Consider the following 14,313-nt stretch of genomic DNA (forward strand, 5'->3'; position numbering starts at 1 on the left):
CACACCACAGTGGCAAACTTGATCAGCCCCATAGCAAGATAGAGTTTATAACTAAAGCTCACTGCCTTTTTCACATGATCACACGGACCTTAGATTACTCAAGGCTGTTCAAGCTGTGTTTGTATTTGCTGAGTAATTGGATAGCTTATGAATGCCAGCATTATAACATGGAAGTGCAAGATCTGCTGCAGGGATCTGGCAGTTCAAGTCAGCCTGGCTTAGTGTACAAGGTTCATTTACTTCTGATTTAATTCTTATTCTCTCACCCTAATTAGATAGGTAGATTCCAGTATGAATTATCATATAGAAAAGGAAAGCTTTCACTTCAGGTTTTCTGAAAGCCTCTCCTTGTTGAGAGTACTTTCTACAGACACCAGTCTGGAATGATTAACTTTCCTTGTGCATTGTCTGGAGACATTAAACACAAATTGGCTTGCAACACAGAAAATATCCTCACTTCAAATAAAGTATAACGTATAGGAAGAAATTTATAGTAAGACATATCTTCCCCAAACTCCCTTCCAATAATGCACAAACAACATTGCTTTATCAGTTTATTTCTTAGATCATGCATATTTTTTCTCATATTTGTACTAACCAGTAACTTTTTAAACTTGATTCAGAAATAAAGAAATAAAACAATAATTTCATTTGAATTATTTGTGACCCACCACAAGAAAACCACAATTTTCAGTGAAAGTAGACATAAAGTTTTACATCTTTAATTAAGGCAAATATTTGAGTCTATAACATCTTTTGCTTAATAAAACCCAATTTCTAAAATGGTATCTAACGAAAAAGATATATTAACTGAGAAGAAATATGAAGAGTAGGATACTGTCATCATATTGGAACATGTGCCCATTTATCACAGGGATTCTGATTTTGAAAGACAATTGGTGTTTTTCAAATAATTTTAGAAGAAGAAAGGAAAAAAAAAAAAAAAAAAAGCAACCCTCTCAGAAACTTTCTGCAAGTGAACTTTCAGAAAATAAAAAGGTTAAATAAATAAGTGATGCTATAGGCACACCCTCTGTTTCCACAGGATGTGTTCTCATTCAGGAAGTCTGGGGCTAATTACTTTTAATCAAAGAGCCGGACAAGCATATCCTTCCAGCTTGGAAGATATGCATCTGGTGAGGTTAAGAAGAGATTCTGCTAATGCTCAGGTAACTGCTACATGGGAAAATATTACCACTCACTCCTCAGTTTAGCAAAAGTTATTAGTCATATTTGAGTCACAAGTAAGTGGCAAAGAAACAGATGAGGCAGGAAGACCTTTTAACTTCTCATCTTCCTTTTCCACAAATTTCTCTACAAATATTTGTTCTGGGGTTCTGTATTCAATAGAGAAGAATCATAAATATCTTTTTTAAAAATGCTTTTGTTAAGTATGTTTTGTAGTTATTTGAATGAAATTGAGAAACTTCCAAATTGAAAAGTATGCAGAGTATTTTGCAGATGGCTTTTAGGAATTTCACTCTGAGATGCTGAGGAATTTTTTGTTGCCAAGTGTGTGAATGAACAAAGGGAAAATTTATTCCCTTATACCACTGAAGAGTTGATTTTTTATTTTTTTTTCATGTAATACTTTTCCTACTTCGCAGTCAAAAAATGTTATCATTTAACATTTGATTTATTATAGCAGCTTTTTTTCTGACATTGACAAAACAAATCTGTATGCTAGTATAAATATTGCTTGCAGCTATTGAATCCAGCTACAAAGACTATGCTCCTGCCCATGTCGCACATTGCTTTGTAGCTTGGCATGAATTCTTCCCTTGTTCACCAAAACAAGTTATTTGTTTTCACTTTGAAAAGCAGTAGCTGATTTTATTCTATTTCTCAGTTTTCATTCATAGCAAAAAATCAGCTGCCACTTCCAGTCAGTCAATACCACAGTTTTTCTCCCATTTACTAGGTTTTAAACAAGGATGCTTATAATTTCTTCCCTCCAAAAATCCATCAAGTCATGAAATTGTTCTCAACATTTTTCCATTACTGTCACACGTTAAAAACTCAGGGTAAATTTCCTACATTTCCAAAAGGTGGAAAAAATTAAACAAAATCAAGAACTCTTCATTTTGCTATTTGTGGCATGATTACAGCCAAAGCAAAATTTGCTGTTCATGTCTTTACATAGGCCACAGTAATGACAATGACAATAGCGTGTTATTTCAGAAAAGAGAGAACAATCTATTCTCAGTATCCAAGGTGGAAAGAATTAAAATTTTTGTGCTAAAGCAGCAGCAAAAGGTCTTACTGTAAATTTCACACATAGATAGGCACTTAATGCTAGTGGGACATGGTTCTTGATTCCAAAACTTAGGAAGAAATCCCACATCATTTTAAAAATAAGTACTTAAGAAGCGGGGTAATGATATACCAAGCCAGCCTCATAGTCAAGAAACTTAATTTAGACATTTATTTGAAGTAGAATTTCTTTGTGGTTTTTATTATGTTTTAATCAAGGGAAGGTTTTATTTTTATTTTTTTTAACTTGTTTTTGTGGTTAGTTTTATGGTTAATCTACTTGAAGGAAAGTCTTTCTTTTTCCTCCTTCAAATCTATTTTCAAGTTAAATTCCTTGGCTTTTGTTAGATATTTGTCTGTATCAGAGAAGGTAACTGGGAGCTTTGCAAGCCTTAAATAAAGGAGTAGAAGCACAAAAAACTTTTACACAGATTTTTTTTTTTTTCTGATACTTTTGTTTAAATAGGCCGTAAGCAAAACAAAAATGAAAGGGTTGAGTTTATAGACTCTATTTGCTTTGAACATCTGAAGCTTCATAGAACAGATAGGAAAAACAAAAAAAACAAAAACAAAAAACCTAAGAAGAAGATATTAATTTGATTAGAGTCACATAAGAAAAAAAAACCACTTCTGCTTGTGAAGGTCTGTGTAAGAACTAACATCAAAATCTTCAAACTTTGGCTACATCAACAGTCTGCAATAGTCAAAGTAATGCAGATGGCACTAATCAATGCAGTTAAAGATAACTTGGCTGTGTCACCACAGCCACTGAGTTGTTATGCCTTTGGGCAGCACTGATTCAGTGAAGTAGACACATGGTCTTGATAACCAAACCTTCTTTACATATTCTTTACTATACTGAGAACAAATTCAGTATAGATGACTTTATGAATCAAATAATTTCACTGAATTGAATAAAAATCTATTTCCCTTTTTGTTAACCAAACTGAAATCAAAGGATACTCTAATTTCTTCAACAAATCCTCCTGAAAGTTCCCAAATCTAACATACTTTCATTTTACTTGCCAAAAGGCAGCAAGATGAGAAAATGAGGTTGCTTTTGTGTGTATTCTTGCTGTTTTTCTTTTTGTAATTATAACAGAATAAATTTAGCACAGCTCTGAGTTGTATCATGTGTATATATCACTTTCTGCAATCCACACCAAACCATTATAAGCTATCCTAGACTGTGGGAAAAGAAAATAACCAGTGTATGGGAATAATTTTTGTTTGATCTTGAAAGATTTTATAATTACATCCTTGCTATTCTGATATTTTTTTTTTTTCTGGTTTTATTGTATTTAAATGCAAAAAAAAATCTCTGTCAAAGAGATCATTCTAATAGTTTGTGGGTTTTTTTCTACAGTTTGTAGTATCTTTTGCCATACACTGATTCTGAACAGATTTATACACAGTTGCATGATCTCAGGTCTACCCAGCTTGAGAGCATGAGCATGTATTCACAGTAGACATACTTGAAAGCTCACATATACAACACCACAAATACACATGTGCACACAACTGGATACACTCATACAGACAGTCTTAGCACTCATATGAATGCAAACTGCACCAGTGGCATTGTCCAGCTCCTTCCCCTGGAATGTCTCCAGGATGGAGATCCATTCATGGGACTTCTGTGAGAAACTGGGTGACTCCAACAGTCAGTCTTCTCAGTAACTACTCATGGATCCTAACTCCCCCAGTTGCTAGATGTTCAAGTCTATGAGTCTGTAGCCCCTATGCAGTTGCTGGTAGAGATCCACACAAAACCAACCGATATTGCCCCCAGACCTCATAGTCCCTCTGACAGATCCCTAGGAGTCCCCTGGTCCAACCTGTAGCCACATACTCCTGCAGTCTTTCCCTTGGAGACACTCACCCTTCCTCCTAGGCCACTTCTCACACTTGCAGGCCTAATCTTTGGTAGTGCTCACACACCCACTTACAATCTCACACTTGCTCCAGACTCTACACCATAGGCTGATGCCATCCTAGGGGCTGGTGCTTGTTTTCACTTACTCCATTATCTTCGGCTGCTGTCAGGAAGGCACAAAGACATTCCATTGAACAGCTTTGGAGGGATCCAGACATGATGTCCACTTCTCTGCATCCATAATTTGTGTTTCCCTTCCTGCCACTGTGCTACTCTCTGCTTGTATACATGGATCTTTGAGGAGATGAGCTCATCTGCTGTGGTGTACCTAGAATTAGCATATTTTAGTTCCCCCACCTAGCAGTGTTCCTCTGAACTTCTTGGTGTGAATGAAGAACAACCTTTAATTACATAACCTAAAAGCTTCATCACTGTTTTCTCCTTTAATGGGTTTAGCTATCAGAGAAGAAGACCAAGTACAATGGTTAACAATAGTGATAAACTATGTATCTTAAATATTCATAGGCCGCAGTGGTCTTGTTAAGAACAGAACTGTGAAAACTGGATTTTTTCAACTCAGATGAAAGGATTTATGAAAGTGGGTTACTGTGTCTGACTGATGAATGTAACTTGGTGATATATAAGCGAAGGTAATTGTAGAAAGGTATCCAACTTCAACCGTAGGGTGTGGACAACTATGGGATAAGGCTGTCAAGACAGCTAGTACTCCCATTACTGACTCCCTAAAAGCTGATGCTCTAATATGTGATATATGATTTAATTATGTATTTTTAAATGCAAATGTAAGTAACAAGTGTAAATAAAATTGAATTGTAGAGGAGGTAAACAGAAGAAGATATGAAGAGTCCTTGGTGAAATAACGTAACCTGATTGACTATGCTAATGTATTTTAAATTAATTTTAGTCTTTTTAGTTTAGCATTCCATTATCTTAGTATTTTTACAACAGTAATAGTATTTTTCAGATAATAAGCATTAGAGTATTAGCATGAGTTCAGAAATTGAATCAGAAATAAATCTTTTATAAATGGATGATTTAGATTTTGATGAGACATTTGCTCCAAGAAAATGAATGTTATTAATTTTAACTGAGCAAATATGGTATATTCAGATTTAATTAGCATATCATTATGTTATCAGGTATGTGTAAAGGAAATTTTTCTTAATGCTCTGCTTCTTAATCATGGAATCACAAAGCATCATGATTTGAAAGGAACCTGCAAGAATGATTGACTCCACACAGTGCTAACTAAAAGTTGAAGCATATTTCTCGGAATGTTGTCTAAATGCTTCTTCTACTCCAGCATCTCAATGCCATGAGCACTGCGCTCAGGAGCCTGTTCCATGCCCAGCATCCTCTAGTGAAGAACCTTTTCCTAACCTCATGTGACCCTTCTCTGACAGTGTTCTATGCCCTTCCCTTGGGCCCTGTTACTGCCAGCAGAGAACAGAGCTCAGCATTGCCCCTCTGCTCCCCTCACAAGGAGCTGCAGAAACCAAGCGAGCTCAGCTGCTCCTTAAAACATCGTCTCCTCTAGAACACTAACCATCTTTGTTGCTCTCCTTTGGATACCATTTAATACTTTTATGTCCTTCTTACATTGTGGTGCCCTTAACAGCTCACAGTTATTGATTTGAGACTGCACTAGCACAGAGCAGAGTGGGACAATGCCTTCTGGAAGTGCTGATCCTTGTGCAATCCAAGGTGCTATTGTCCCTTTTGGCTGCCTGGGCACACTGCTGAATTGTGTGCCACTTACCAACAACAAAGGGACCCTAGGTCCCTTTCTGCAGGGCAGCTGTCCATCCTCTCATCCTCCAGACTCTAAATATATTCAGAGTTGTCCCATACCAGCTGCAAAATCTGGTACTTGGTTCTTGTTACATTTTTGTTACATTTGTTACATCTTGCTACATTTGCATTTTGATGATTTCCCTGCCATCTAATTAGTCAGCATCTCTCTGTAAGACTTCACTACCTTCAAAGAAGTCAAGAGCCCCTCCTAGTTTAGTGTAATCTGCCAACATAATGTACCTTCTAGTCCTATATCCAAGTCATTGATGAAAACATTAAAGAGAACTGGCCTTACAAGGGAGCCCTATGGAACCTCACTAGTGACTTGCTGCGGGGCTAGCATAACCCCATTTACTATAAAGCCTTTTGAGCCTGAATCATCAGCCAATTGTTCACCCATTGGATTATGTTTTTGTCTAGCTATAAGCTGGACATCATATCCAGAAAGATACTATGAGAACTGGTATCAGAATTTTTTGCTGAAATCCTAACTAACTGTTTTCACCAGCTGGGTTCCACTGGTTAGCTGGGTGAGTAATCTTGTCATAAAGATAATTCATTTTTTAAAAACAGGGCTTTTACCTCATATATCCAGGTTAGCTATGATCTGTGACTTCACTGACTTTCAAATACTCTTCAATAACTCCCAGCATAGTCTTCTCGCTGATGTCACCAGGCACCAAAATGACAAAAGGACTGACAGACCTGTAATTATCAGGGTTTTCTTTCTTGCCCTACTAGAAAATTTGGACATTTGCTAGCTTCTTGTCGACTGACCATTTTAAGACCATTGAAAAACAATTGAGAGAGGTCACACCATGACATCAGAGAGTTATTTGAGTACTCTGTGCTGAATCCCATTTAGCCCTGTAGACTTTTGTGTTTCCAGGTAGAGCAGTGACGCCTGTATCATCCAAATGAGCTTTAGCCACATTATTTTTCTCCCCATGAAAGATTTACACAGAGAAAAAAAGAAAAAAAATCTTCATGAGTAATGCTTGATATGCTAGTTCAAATGTTCAGGTTATTTTTTGTTTCTTTAATTCATAAGTACTTTGGGAGTGGGAGAAAGATTTTTTATTTTTTATTTTTTATTTTTTTTTTACAATTATCGAGCCACAGAACCAACCGCTTTGTAATTTTAAGCTCATATATGCAACACAGACAAGTAGATGCTGGGGTGCTGTGTTAATGTTATGTATACTATCTGACTTTTGTCTTGTAAGAAGGCATGAAATCTCTGCTAGTAACTATTCTGTATAAGGATGTGAACTGTAAGTGGATATAAGCCCTGCTGGGAATATAGACATATGGTTAAAATCCTGAATCTTGTTTTTATATACTTGAGTCCATACAGAATGATGTCAAGCCAAAATGGCTTCTGAACCAGGCTCTAAAATCCATGGTTCACCTAGATCTCATCTAGGTGACTATATTTTTTCTTAAGAAGATATGTACCTGGCAATAGAATACCAGTTGTACATCTATGAATATGAATGAGGAAATAAATTTTGAAAATGCAAGGTAATTACTACATATACTCAATGACTATGCCAAGAATATTAACAAGTCCAGTGATGCCATGTTGTATAAATATTTAAATTGACTTCATGATACTTTAGAAATCAAGTATGCTGGCGTGTTGCCTTTTATTAAGCTAATAATACTCTTTAAAATATATATATATTTTTTCCAGTCAGCCTGCTGAAACATTCATCAGGGTTTTGTTCAAGAGCATTTTATTATTTCACCTGTGGCAGTACTGTAAAATAACAAATTATTTTAAGAAGAGCCCTGATATTTATTAAGAATGTGTTAGGTCCTGTTATTAGCTTGTCAACTATAAACAGAAACTGGGGCTGGGCTGCTAACTGTTTTACTGTAGCTTTCTAGCTGGCATTGATTCATCATCATTCAGACACAATCCTACACCTGTGGTCTGATTTGTATTTAGAAGAGTTATTTACTTGTTTAGTAATTAAAAAATTATTTTCAATTTGTGTAGACATAAAGGATAACAGATATTTTCCTCACAGTGATGAGTAATGATCACATTTTCACTCTGTTTTTTTATGAAATCTGCTGCTTGTCTGGTCACAAGCTGCATGGTTCAGCTGAAGAGTATAATGAAAGCAAACAGAACAAATCTTCATTTTTGCCCTTAGATGAAATTTGAACTGATAGACCATCCCAAGAATGGTTTCAGGCATCAATTCCTGTATTTCTCTTCATCATATATTCCCTTTGTTAGCAGGTTATTGGGAGTCAGATGAAATGGCTGCACCAGAAAGACGATCATGTGTAGTCCTATCCTAGGGTCCCAGCTTTGCAATGAAGGACTGCATTCATTATCTATGTGAACTAGAGGTATGGCAGGTAGTGATTTGTGTGAAACTTACACCATGACTGAGATTTTGACAGTGAAAGAAACAGATGCAGGAAAAAAAAAAAAAAAAAAAAAAAAAAAAAAAAAAAAAAAAAACGCGAAAGATAACAAAGAATAGAAGTCTGCCATTGCTTGCTAAACTCTGTGAGAATGTGAACTTAAGACATATTTTAAACTTCCTAACTTCTGTCTGGTGTTCCTCCTATATCACTTACCCAATAAGCTTTTCATGATATGACTTTAAATAGTAAGCTGCTGTTTTATGTATGCCAGGTCCTGCTACTGCTTTCTGTTCTTTTTCTATTTTGAAATTAGGCTATTGCCTCAAACTGATGTAGACAGTTGGAGACTGAAACTGGTAATGAATGTAGCAATCAGTTTAGTGAGCCATTGAGCAGTGGGAGACAGGCAGCATTTCATCTTCTAAAGTCTTCACAGGCTGCTTGCTTGATTCCAGAAGCTGTTTAAGATGTTATAAATCATGAGTATACAAAATGTTTTATTATTCAATGTCAGTTTACCACAGATGTCATTAGCTTCTCTAAAAAGGGAAGCTGTCAGTTTCAAGAGAACCTGAGACTGATATCTTTGCCCTTTCCTCTCCCTTGCTCCTTCATTTTTCCCTTTTCACCATACATAGACATTCAATCAGATGTATTCTCCATAAAAGCTTTAGAACTGCAAACATTACTTCCAGCAGCACCTGACTCTGAAACTGCTTGAGTGCAATAATCTTCAGTTTCATGTTGCACAATATGCCTTCTGAGAAGGCAGAAATATGTTGGAAAAGTTGTATCCCACAAAGAATAGAGGTTGCAAAGGAGTCTGCTGATGTCTGATGATGAGTTAAGAGTTGCTTTAATATTGATGTTAAGGTACATACTGTGTTATCAACACTTAGGGTACTTGGGGCTTCAGATAAGTGCATACTATTTTTATATTAAGGTAAAAGATCTTTAATTCTAGTTATAATTACAACATGTGTCATTCATCTTTATGCATTAGCGCTGAGTCCTAGTTCCAGTGAACCGAATAACAATAATTGAAGAGAAAAATAATATTATATACATTACATAGCTCGCACTAAATTTTAATTTCTAATCATACATTTCTTCTGAGAAAAGGTACAGGATATTTTGTAAATCTATACAAAAGCAGTAATCAGAATGAATTGTTTTATCTGAATGTTTAAGGCACAAGAACTACATGAATATCATTACAGGAAATAATAGCATACAAAATGAGAAAAAATCATACTTTTCTTTATTAGAAAATATTTTTCTGAACACTAGAAATAATTAATAGTAGAATAGATTATATTTAGAAACAAGAAAACAATTGTGGTGATTACAACAAAATGTACATATCCAGAAGGGCAAACATAGCACTAGACAGAATTTAAAATCTTATTCTGTCTACAGCAAACACATAACCACAAGTTAATATTCCTTTAATGTTGTTTAATGGTATATATACAGTATATACCTTCATTTAACATTTCACAATAATTCTACACTGAATAAGCAACAAAAATTAAAATTACAAAGTTTTAATATTGCTTTTGCAGATAAACTTAGTTCCAATGTCAATGTTTTCTCAGAATAAAGATGGTAGTGCTGCAATGGAATAAATCTCACGTGATATCATTGCTTAAAACCTACTCAAAATGAGAAAGCTATGTTTCTGCAGTTAATGGAAAGGAATTCCAGGCCTAGGTTTATGCAAAAATGCATTTTTTGGAATTATGTGTGGGTGATCTTAAGCAAAAATTAAACTTTCCAAGGCTTAGATATTTTAAGAAGTAGAAAAAAATAAGTTAGTAGTAGGATAGTGAGTAATGTATCATTTTCTGCATTTCATTAATGTGAATAGATAAAAACAGTACTGGAAGTTTCATATTACAGTTTTATTATTACATATTACATAATTACATAATCATATTACAATTACAGTTGACAAAGAACAGTGTGTGCACATTCTGTTGTAACAGTGACAGAAACATGATGCAATGACCCTAAAATATTTTATATTGTATCAATTTTGAAGCAAGCATACAAAATGGAATATTTGCCTTTATTTAGTAACACACCTTTCCATAAAATACTTTTCTAGCAAAGGATATAAAAGTATGATATGACAGTGTTCAGAAGATGTCTAAGTAACAGATAATGATAAATCAGTAAATAGTTTTTTGCTCTTGAGTATATCACTTTAAGCTCTCTTTTGTGAACTTGGCTAAAAAATTATGACCTAGGAAGAATTTAATTGCAAATTGGACACTAGAAACATCATGGAGATCAAGTAAATACTTTGTCTTAAACACTATCAAATATAATGACCCCAGTATAAATTTCACATATAATTATAAATTATCTGATTTCTACTACTTAGATATATAACAAAATTTTATGTAAAGGAATTTAATTATTTGAAATTACTCCATCAGAATATCTTCCAAATATATCTCCAGCTATAGCGTTGTTATGGAAACAGAAACTTTGTTATGGTTATTGTTGACTATACTTTAAAACCAAAAGGCAATGGCCAAATTTTTATTTGAGCACAATAATTATTCTGAAATTTTAAAAAAGATTTCTATGAATTGCGTGAGTACTTATGCTTAAAGCTCAGATTGGGGCATGAGAAAATACTTAGATGCCTTTCAATGTCTGCAGGGGAAGCTAAATTATTTTACTGACATCAAAAGAATGTAATTAAACACCTATGATGGTTAAACAAAATAATAGCAAGTAGAGGCTTCTTCATATTACATTAGGTAACTATACTCTCACAAATGGGTTGGGCATTTCCTCTGACAGCTCATATATGAGATCTGATTTGGATTAATTAAAATTTGTGGTGAAAAGAGCATGTATGTTTATTCCACATCAGAAAAGTGAAAATAATTAACAATTCATCTGTAAGTGTGGACTTGCTACTTTGAGCAGCTTTCTAGTATAAGGGGTGTTGCCTGTCTATCAAGAAGTGTACTGTAATTGAAAGTACACAAATTGAAATACAGATTGTCACATAGCTGACCACTAAAAAGGCTGATACTTTTGAATCCTTGTTATACAATTTAAACTGAGAAGAACTTTAGGAGTCAAAATTTGCTTAAAATTTTGGGGGTTGAAATTTTTTGATCATCCAATAAATATTAAGTTTATTTTCCATTTACAACTGAAGACATTTGATAAATTAACAATCATGTTTTTATGCCTCTTAATTTTCAATTTGTCTGTAAATGTATCTTCATACAGAAATCCAGGTACCTAACCTGGAATATGAAATGCATCAACCTCTCCCTGCTAGTCCACACTGTTTGTAGAGAAAGGCTACTTGTAAAACAAAATAATTTAGAAGCCTGTCTTTATAGAAGGCTGAAATTATATAAAACTTTCATTTTTATCATTTTATTATGTATGGAAAATGTATACTATGTCTACAATAAATTAGTTATTTAGCAACTGTCTCAGATTTACTGAGCCCTTTCCTTTTTTGTCTTGGCATAACAATTTCACCTGATAGGTAAAAAAACCTCCAACTAGTACGCAGTCTGTTTCCTAACCCCTTTTTTTCTTTGATAGCGTTCCCTTATTAAGTCCTCAAGACATGATGAGAATGTAAGAATTTCACAATCTCCTGTTCCCAGCAGAGGCCAGGAGAAAGAATTTAGAGAAAAAATTATCTGAGATAGTCCGGAGAAATTTCTTCCCTGTTTCTTCCTCTCCTCCTCTTCCAAGGTATCCATCAATAAGCAGGCCAGGGATTTCAGTTTAGCTGAATAAGAGTTCTGATGCTCTACAAATTATATTGTCTTCCAAAACAAATCAGGTAATACAGTATTTTTATTCTTTTTTTATGATTAAGAATAAGCCAGTTCCTTGGTTTTGAAACATTTGAGAGCAATGCGTATGTGCCTAACTATACCTACTGTACTCTGAATACAATGCACTCCATATTTCCCATAAACAAAAGCTATGGTTTATACATTTTTTCCATGAAATAGAGACAAAGATTTAAAAAGATGACTAAAAAAAAATCTATGTAATGAAACAGAAGGGAATATTAACCAAGTAATTTTGGTGCACTGAGAAAATTCTGAGGGTGTGTTTTTGTGCATGTTGATAAAGGACATATTTTCTTGCCTCTTTCTTTTGTTGCAACACAACATTTCAGCTATAGTTTATAACATGCCCTTCCACTTGCTCCCAAGGTACATACAGAAAATATATGTAGTGTAGGTTTTGAATAGCAAAGACAAATCCTGGGGAATTAATGACTACTATAATAGTACATTGTGGACAAACTCCCACAAAATTGCGGGCTAAGTCATGCTAAATATTTCCATTTCAGCTGGCAGACTGTGTAACAGGAAATGTTTGATGCTTCAGCTACATACAGCAAGTTCTGCCTGGATTATGGTAATAGGGAAATTGTAGCCTGTCCCACTTTTAATAGAAACCTCAAGATGGAATTGCCAGTGTGATTTGTTTTATGGGAAGACTCACAAGCCTACAGGTATGTAATGGGATTGTTTAATATAAGAACTCACAAATCCTGACATGGAAACTAAGGAATCCTCATTAGCATGAATACTGAAAGTCACTTTAACATATAAGTATTAACATCACTTGGAAAAGTCAGTAGTGTGGGGACAGTAATCCCTAAATCTTTTTAAGTTATAAAGCTTGTGTGGTCAGGCATTTTTCTTATTGATAAAAGGAAGACTGTGACTGGAATGCCTGTATCTAAACAAAAGTGATTTCTTTGGAAAAGAAGTAGGTTGTTTTGTCTTCTTTAATCATTCTTTACCCTCTACAAGTTGAAAATAAAATTCTTTATTAGCTCTGTGTAATGAATGTAGGGTGTTTGTGCCTTCATCCCATCAGTAGAATAGATTCATAATGTTCAGTGCAAGAAAATATTTCTGTGCAAGAGAACATTCAATACAGGTCAGACTGTTGCTGATAGGACACAGAGAACAGAGTTTAAAGATTTCATCCAAGTGAAATAAGTTTTAAATAATTGTCTTGAGATTGAGAATCCAACCAGATTGTGCCAAATGAGTACTGTTATTTAACCTAGTTCCTCTGACAAGATATTATTGCAACTGAAAAATGACACCTTGTGACACTACCACGACTTGCTATTGGTAACGTATACAGTTTTTAATTTTTTAAATGATTGCCTGACAAATATCTTATGAGCATGAAATGGTGATTTTTTAATATCTAAGTATTTGCTATGCAAAACAAAGAACAAAGAGGAAGGTTGAAAAAGCGTTCAAATATTTATTTAAATTGTGTTGTTGCAGATAATCTCACTCAGAATGACAACAACTGGAGATTCTGCATGACTAATTCTAAAACATCTTCTAAATTTCTAAACATCTTTTTATTCTAAGACTCTAAACCTGAAGCATAATCACAACCAACCCAGTGAAATGCTAACATCAGCCTCATTCTGACAGATAAAGGTAAAATAAAAGATAATATGTTCATAAAGATAAAACTGAAAACAGAATTAAAAACAAATACTGTCAGAGGTATGAGTGATGTTTTCAAAGAATCAATAACAAATTGGTCTGAACAAGACCTGTGCTATAGTCCAACCTTCTGCTCAAAGCAATGTCAACCCTGATCAGATCAGGCCGCACAGGTCTTCCTTCAGTCAGACAAACTAACAAGGATTACTCAGCCTCTATGGGAAGCCTGTCCCAAGACTCAATGTCACTGAGGTTTTTTTCCTTCTGCAAAGTTGGCATCTCATTTTTTCCTGTTCTCCTGTCACATACCTCAGTAAAGAGTCTAACTTAATCTTCTTGTTAACCTCTCCATAGGTACTGGAAAGCTGCTATTAAGTCCCTGTGAAGCTTTTTTGTCTGCATGCCAAGAAGGCTCTTCCCTTCAGCTTCTCCTCATCTGTCACTATGCTCCAGTGAATTGTACTTTTAATGTGTATACAGAACAGAATACATAAA

The 14,313-nt window shown here is 34.7% G+C and overlaps 1 long non-coding RNA gene across 1 annotated transcript; it reads left to right on the forward strand.

The window, feature by feature from the left end:
• Positions 1-1,124: 1,124 nt before the first annotated feature.
• LOC107311370 lies at positions 1,125-13,608 on the forward strand. The gene is made up of 3 exons (XR_004306747.1): positions 1,125-1,169; positions 12,687-12,851; positions 13,419-13,608. It is a non-coding gene; the product is annotated as an uncharacterized LOC107311370 (long non-coding RNA).
• Positions 13,609-14,313: the final 705 nt, after the last annotated feature.

The sequence above is a fragment of the Coturnix japonica genome, chromosome 1 (assembly GCF_001577835.2).
Source record: "Coturnix japonica isolate 7356 chromosome 1, Coturnix japonica 2.1, whole genome shotgun sequence".
In the NCBI taxonomy this organism is placed as follows: Eukaryota; Metazoa; Chordata; class Aves; order Galliformes; family Phasianidae; genus Coturnix; species Coturnix japonica.